A 7,706-nucleotide genomic window follows, 5' to 3' on the forward strand; every position below is an offset into this window, starting at 1 on the left:
GAATGCCTTTGGATTTGCAGTTTTAGCTCAGGAAGGAGTATGAAGTGTTTGATAATATTTGGCTAGGTTCCCATCCAAGAGAAACTGAATTACATCCGTCTTTTGGCAAGTAACTTCCACTACCCAATTCCACTCGCATTGGTCTGCCTTGCTTCTGGTCGATTACTAATTTATGCAACATCCAAGTGAAATGAATGAATGAATGAGCGTTTCTCGAATCAACAAAAAGCTTAAAATTCTTACCTCAAAAATCGGATGGGGTGTAACTTAGTGAGAATCGTTGGTTTCGATCCTGGTGCTCCACTCTATCGAACGAAGTCTACCTCTTCCTTCTTTCTCTGGGGTTAGCTACTATTATAATGGCATTAGAAGTTGCTGAGACTGGGCTAGAACTTGCCTCCTTTGACTTGTCAAGCAAGTTCTATGGTGGAGTTAGAATGGTAACATCAATCGACGGTGCGTTGGCACAACCAATCATAAAATGTCCCAGTAGCTGCTCCCATCTAAAACACTTCATACTCCTTCCTGAGCTAAAACTGCAAATCCAAAGGCATTCTAGGGAAAGAATCATGTCCACTGTGCCCACTCGCTTTTCATACTTGGCTCTAATCTTGTCCCCTATTTCTCTTTGAATTTGGCATACTAGAATTAGATGGAGCTCTCTTTGGGACGGGGCAAAAAGGCCTTTTACTACACGGTCTCCTTAGAAAGAAATACATGCATAAAATCCTCAGCCACCACCATCTTAATTGTTTCCCCGCCGCTAACAAAGACAGTTTCGCATTCTTAACCAATCTATCCAAGGGAGGATCCAATCTTCTGATAAACCCATGGAGAAGGGGCTCGTCTTCCATCGGAAGAGCATGTCGGACTAGGCTTACGTAAGATCAATTGATAATACGCCTCCGTAAGTTTGCCTGCTTGAGAAAACTCTATAAACTCATTTATCTTCTCTTCCATGGGGACAAAACCTTTGATGGAGGTAAGCTTTCATGTCCTCCCATCTCAGACTATACCATTAACTTTCAATTTGGCGAGATCCATCTTACTGTACCCCGCACATGTTACACTACTCGTCCATAGAATCTGTCCAATTCAACACTCCCTCTCTCCAAGGTTTTTACCCTTGCCTCGAAATGGCTATGGTGGTTGTGACCCATATACGAAGTGCTTCCTTGACATCCTTATCCAATGCCTTAATTCTAGATATGACATCATCCATCCCTCATGATTATTCTAAAACAAAAGACCGTCGTAGGCTCGGCCAGCAATCGAGATCCTGTATCAAGGAATATAATGCCCCAGAGTCGTACACATCAATCTATGAACACTAAGGTCTCGTTGAGGTGGTGCTTATAGAGAACTATCCCTCTTGTAACAGGCAGTTCACTAAGGATCATGGCAAAGGCAATGTTCTCTGCCAACCGCTCATGCCGACTATAGGTGGTGTGCCATGATCTACTGACTATCCTAAGCACACGTGTACCTCCGCCGATCATTCAGTAGTACTCAGAAAGTAGAGGCTCTCCAATTATCGAGCCGAGATGACTTAATCTGCGTAATGAAGGTGCTTGAAGGCAAAGGCTATCGTGTCATCCTCTAGAGACAGCTCAGGGACTCCAGATAGATAGGGTCTCACCATCCGATTTGCTGCTTTATCTGAAAACGAAACTAGATAAGATACTGTAAGTTTTGGTTTTAGGCTAGAATAGGCACCGTTAGGGCCTCTTAGAGGTTGGTGGCACGAGAAGAAAGTTTTGAGTAAAAGAAAAAAGGGGAGGAAAATAAAGGAGGTACCTATTCTAGGGTTTGGATCCATTCGCGCTCTTGACAAGGATTTGATTCCCACGCTTTGTGCACTCAAGCCTTCTTTCACTCCACACTCTATGGTCATTTGCCTAGCCCGTTATCTTCACCATTAACCTTATCCTATTTTCTTGCACACATGTACACACCTTCGCTACACTGGTATTGAAAGAGGCTGCTTTCGTGCAAATTTTGCATACGTACATTTGGAGAGGATTTGAGGTCTAGAGGATTGATCACACATATTTTTAGTGATTGTTAGGCATGTTACATGGGGGTGAGGGGAGAGCGTGTTTTCAGGGATCTATTGTGGGTCTTGTTCACACGTGATTGCACCCTGTATGAGTCACGTGTGGGGCTTGTGTTGAGCATTGGTTGTGGCGTTTTTTCACACGCTTGTGCACTTTGGGTAGTGTTCACACACGACCATGGGTTATGATTCTTATTACTTTTACCCTTCAGTTGGGCACCATGGTACGACTTTGCATCATCATCGCGCGAGCAAGACGACATCGTTTTGATTGTTTTTCCATTTACGATCGGATCATGGGAGAGCCGCTCATGCACTATTATCGTCGCTCTACGATCGATATTATGAGTTGCCATTTTGTGTCATGGTTCACATATCTTTTGTCAATTTCACACGTACGTTTAGTAGTGCTTCAAGGCTTAGGACCTCTATACCCTCATTTACAGACTCCACGCTATGAAGAGATGGCATACTCATGCCATTGTTGGACGTTGGAGCTTGCATGTTTGTTGCCTAGTCATATGAGGTGTTGTTTTTGATGAGGAGGATATATGGTCCACATACGGCAACTTTGTTGACCCACTCTGTGCTCGAATGCGTTGACACAGAAGGTTCGGCATTGTTCGCATTCATGGGATGAGTCTTCTTTTGGTGACTTGTACGAGTGTCTGACACTCTTAAGCCGCCATGATTACGTTCTTAATACTGTAGACTACATCGATGCACGGATCTGATGATGATGATGATGATGTATCTTATATAAACCCATACGCATGATGATCTATTACACACACATACGATGATATTGATGTATCACACACACATGTGCACATGATGATACATACACATATATTTGCACATGATGATATGGACACTGATGCTGACGTATGTGATAGCGATGTGTGTGAGCTAGATCATGTGGGCATGATCTGGAGAGGGGGCAGGGATGATGGCATCGAGCATTATGAGTGTTCATATATCTAGGCCTACCTTCTCATCATCCAATACATGACTTGGATCTAGAACATACTTCTTCTTTCTTCAAATGAGCTCGCATGAAAATACATTGTGGATCTTCCAGTATGGAGGAGGGAATAAAAGTTCAAAAGAATCGAATGAGCAACCTTCGTCAAGCGATCTACCACACGGCTAAGATGGAATCATGTCCTGCATCGACTGAAGAAAAATCTAATGATGGAATCCATGCTTATGTATTCTAATTGTATATGTGAAATAGGATGCACGTGTCTTGGCGTTTTTGTCATTTCACCTTTGCAAGGCTAAAAGAAATGCTTCTTTGTAGCAGCCACCATGACGGTCTTCACTTAGCTGGGGCGTGTCACGAGCTTTCTTTAGAATCCTCTTATTAAGATCTCTATCTTGAAAAATATACAACCGATTATTGAAGTACAAGCATCCACCTCTAACGTGAATCCATGAATTTTCTTTACTTCTAGGGTTGCCTTTACTTTTGCAGTAAGCAATATGATAATAGGGATAAAGAACTTATCTAATCCAATCTCTTCCTTAATCTCAACGTGCAAGTAAGGAGGCCTTCCTGCCTAATATATCTATGACCGCATTCTCCTTGTCTAACCTATACTTGATTTTAAAACCAAACTCTCGAAGTGTTTGTATTTATCTTCTTTGCGTGATGTTAACATCATTCTGGTTGAAAATTTGCTTTAAAATTTTATGATCTATAACCCGAGAAGACAAGCAACTCTACGTCATCACTGTTCCTCTCGTGAGATCTTAGCTATAGCACCAGCGGATTAGTCAAGCAACCCCTCAGCTTATCAAAGTTACTTTGGCACATCGCGCAGACCATTAGAATGGAATGTCCTTCTTGAGAAGCGCCGTCAAAGGAGAAACAATCTTGGCATATGAACATCAGATACCATCTTATCAATCCCAAGAACCATTTCACTTCCTCTATCGTCTTTGGTTCTGGCAAATCGATAGCCGCTTTTGCACCTTGGCGGGATCAGCTAATATACTATCTCTTGACATTATGATCCCGGATATTCAATTTGATGGTAAAGAAGGTACATGCACTCTTCTTAGAGAAAAGTCTGTGCTTCTGGAGGCTTTCGAGGACTTTGAAGAGACACATACTTCACATGCGATCAGCTACATTCTTCGAGCAAACTAGAATTGCATCAATGAAGACCGAGATAAAATCATCCTGAAGGTTTCTTTTCTTTTTCTTTTTGCATTCAACAATTATAGCTAGAAGGGGAATTATTTAATCCCAACAGCATTATCGTGAACTCGTAATGTGCATACCATGTATTAAAATCTATCTTAGGAATATTATGATACGACAACATCCTAAGTTTAAGTCAATCTTTATAAATATCTGGCCTTTATGCGATCAATCTAACAGCACATTCCAGGAGTAAGATGCTTATTCTTAACAGTAAGCACCCTGAATATACAATCTCATAGTCCCATCATTCTTCTTCTGAAAGAGAACGAGCACCACATAGCAAGGGGATACAAATGGGCCAAACAAAGCTCTCCTCAAACAGTTATCTCGATTATTCCGCGAGCTCGGTTGCTTTCGGAATGGCCTTCTTATAAGCTCAAGATTCACTATTGTTGGGCTCCGAGAATGAACTCTTTCTCATGATCCACCTCACGAGTCGAGGGTATTGTAGTTAAATCTACGTCACAGTATATACTCACTTAACCAACACGGTTTCCTTGCAACTCTTTATCTGCAGGATGGCTTGCTTCTGCTGGAGTCCCTTCAATAACTTTACTACTTTTACAGGTTACGGGGTGGGAGTTCAACAAACTACTCCAGTTCCTTTCATCTTGTTCACATGAAGATCCATGAAGGAAATGGTGCCTTTGTGATAATATTTGGCTAGGTTCCCATCCAAGAGAAACTGAATTACATCCGTCTTTTGGCAAGTAACTTCCACTACCCAATTCCACTCGCATTGGTCTGCCTTGCTTCTGGTCGATTACTAATTTATGCAACATCCAAGTGAAATGAATGAATGAATGAGCGTTTCTCGAATCAACAAAAAGCTTAAAATTCTTACCTCAAAAATCGGATGGGGTGTAACTTAGTGAGAATCGTTGGTTTCGATCCTGGTGCTCCACTCTATCGAACGAAGTCTACCTCTTCCTTCTTTCTCTGGGGTTAGCTACTATTATAATGGCATTAGAAGTTGCTGAGACTGGGCTAGAACTTGCCTCCTTTGACTTGTCAAGCAAGTTCTATGGTGGAGTTAGAATGGTAACATCAATCGACGGTGCGTTGGCACAACCATTCATAAAATGTCCCAGTAGCTGCTCGCATCTAAAACACTTCATACTCCTTCCTGAGCTAAAACTGCAAATCCAAAGGCATTCTAGGGAAAGAATCATGTCCACTGTGCCCACTCGCTTTTCATACTTGGCTCCAATCTTGTCCCCTATTTCTCTTTGAATTTGGCATACTAGAATTAGATGGAGCTCTCTTTGGGATGGGGCAAAAAGGCCTTTTACTACACGGTCTCCTTAGAAAGAAATACATGCATAAAATCCTCAGCCACCACCATCTTAATTGTTTCCCCGCCGCTAACAAAGACAGTTTCGCATTCTTAACCAATCTATCCAAGGGAGGATCCAATCTTCTGACAAACCCATGGAGAAGGGGCTCGTCTTCCATTGGAAGAGCATGTCGGACTAGGCTTACGTAAGATCAATTGATAATACGCCTCCGTAAGTTTGCCTGCTTGAGAAAACTCTATAAACTCATTTATCTTCTCTTCCATGGGGACAAAACCTTTGATGGAGGTAAGCTTTCATGTCCTCCCATCTCAGACTATACCATTAACTTTCAATTTGGCGAGATCCATCTTACTGTACCCCGCACATGTTACACTACTCATCCATAGAATCTGTCCAATTCAACACTCCCTCTCTCCAAGGTTTTTACCCTTGCCTCGAAATGGCTATGGTGGTTGTGACCCATATACGAAGTGCTTCCTTGACATCCTTATCCAATGCCTTAATTCTAGATATGACATCATCCATCCCTCATGATTATTCTAAAACAAAAGACCGTCGTAGGCTCGGCCAGCAATCGAGATCCTGTATCAAGGAATATAATGCCCCAGAGTCGTACACATCAATCTATGAACACTAAGGTCTCGTCGAGGTGGTGCTTATAGAGAACTATCCCTCTTGTAACAGGCAGTTCACTAAGGATCATGGCAAAGGCAATGTTCTCTGCCAACCGCTCATGCCGACTATAGGTGGTGTGCCATGATCTACTGACTATCCTAAGCACACGTGTACCTCCGTCGATCATTCAGTAGTACTCAGAAAGTAGAGGCTCTCCAATTATCAAGCCGAGATGACTTAATCTGCGTAATGAAGGTGCTTGAAGGCAAAGGCTATCGTGTCATCCTCTAGAGACAGCTCAGGGACTCCAGATAGATAGGGTCTCACCATCCGATTTGCTGCTTTATCTGAAAGCGAAACTAGATAAGATACTGTAAGTTTTGGTTTTAGGCTAGAATAGGCACCGTTAGGGCCTCTTAGAGGTTGGTGGCACGAGAAGAAAGTTTTGAGTAAAAGAAAAAAGGGGAGGAAAATAAAGGAGGTACCTATTCTAGGGTTTGGATCCATTCGCGCTCTTGACAAGGATTTGATTCCCACGCTTTGTGCACTCAAGCCTTCTTTCACTCCACACTCTATGGTCATTTGCCTAGCCCGTTATCTTCACCATTAACCTTATCCTATTTTCTTGCACACATGTACACACCTTCGCTACACTGGTATTGAAAGAGGCTGCTTTCGTGCAAATTTTGCATACGTACATTTGGAGAGGATTTGAGGTCTAGAGGATTGATCACACATATTTTTAGTGATTGTTAGGCATGTTACATGGGGGTGAGGGGAGAGCGTGTTTTCAGGGATCTATTGTGGGTCTTGTTCACACGTGATTGCACCCTGTATGAGTCACGTGTGGGGCTTGTGTTGAGCATTGGTTGTGGCGTTTTTTCACACGCTTGTGCACTTTGGGTAGTGTTCACACACGACCATGGGTTATGATTCTTATTACTTTTACCCTTCAGTTGGGCACCATGGTACGACTTTGCATCATCATCGCGCGAGCAAGACGACATCGTTTTGATTGTTTTTCCATTTACGATCGGATCATGGGAGAGCCGCTCATGCACTATTATCGTCGCTCTACGATCGATATTATGAGTTGCCATTTTGTGTCATGGTTCACATATCTTTTGTCAATTTCACACGTACGTTTAGTAGTGCTTCAAGGCTTAGGACCTCTATACCCTCATTTACAGACTCCACGCTATGAAGAGATGGCATACTCATGCCATTGTTGGACGTTGGAGCTTGCATGTTTGTTGCCTAGTCATATGAGGTGTTGTTTTTGATGAGGAGGATATGTGGTCCACATACGGCAACTTTGTTGACCCACTCTGTGCTCGAATGCGTTGACACAGAAGGTTCGGCATTGTTCGCATTCATGGGATGAGTCTTCTTTTGGTGACTTGTACGAGTGTCTGACACTCTTAAGCCGCCATGATTACGTTCTTAATACTGTAGACTACATCGATGCACGGATCTGATGATGATGATGATGATGTATCTTATATAAACCCATACGCATGATGAT

Source organism: Cibotium barometz, chromosome 20 (genome assembly GCF_041138505.1).
Source record: "Cibotium barometz isolate CiBa-2024 chromosome 20, ASM4113850v1, whole genome shotgun sequence".
NCBI classification, from domain to species: Eukaryota; Viridiplantae; Streptophyta; class Polypodiopsida; order Cyatheales; family Cibotiaceae; genus Cibotium; species Cibotium barometz.